Raw genomic sequence first — 431 nt, 5'->3', positions numbered from 1 at the left:
CGGAGTGATAGAGCATATCAGGAGGGTCGTCGGAACAGGGCGTGGAAAGGGTGGTGAGTGGGGAGGGATGTAGGGGTAAGAGCATCTTGGGGGTTGAGACAAGGGATGGGTATTGGGAGGGTGTCACGTTGGATGAAGGGACAGGGTATCTTAAGGGCATCGAGTCAGTTCTTCGTCTTTGCATGGGGACGAGCACAACGCGGCATGGAGTGGGGTGGGCATATTAGGATGGGCAAGGCATAGGGACAGGGCACGGGAGCAGAATCAACAGGGGTTAGGAACGGAATACCTTTGGGGTATTGGGGTAGAGCATCAACGGAGGGGATTGAGACGGAGCATCGGCAGGGGAGGGAGGCAAAAGAGAGAGTGTAACGCATAGGACATCTTTTTATGATATTTAATGATAATTAGGGTAATTAAGGTACTTTTTT

The 431-nt window shown here is 51.7% G+C and overlaps 1 protein-coding gene across 1 annotated transcript in view; it reads left to right on the top strand.

The window, feature by feature from the left end:
• The window catches only part of LOC119586926 (phosphatidylinositol 3-kinase regulatory subunit alpha-like), a gene marked incomplete in the record, with an annotated part of 97,204 nt that overhangs the window by 55,564 nt on the left and 41,209 nt on the right, over positions 1-431 (top strand).

Source organism: Penaeus monodon, chromosome 22 (assembly GCF_015228065.2).
Source record: "Penaeus monodon isolate SGIC_2016 chromosome 22, NSTDA_Pmon_1, whole genome shotgun sequence".
In the NCBI taxonomy this organism is placed as follows: domain Eukaryota; kingdom Metazoa; phylum Arthropoda; class Malacostraca; order Decapoda; family Penaeidae; genus Penaeus; species Penaeus monodon.
Note: the sequence above shows the minus strand (reverse complement) of the source record. Positions and strands in the feature narration are given on the sequence as shown.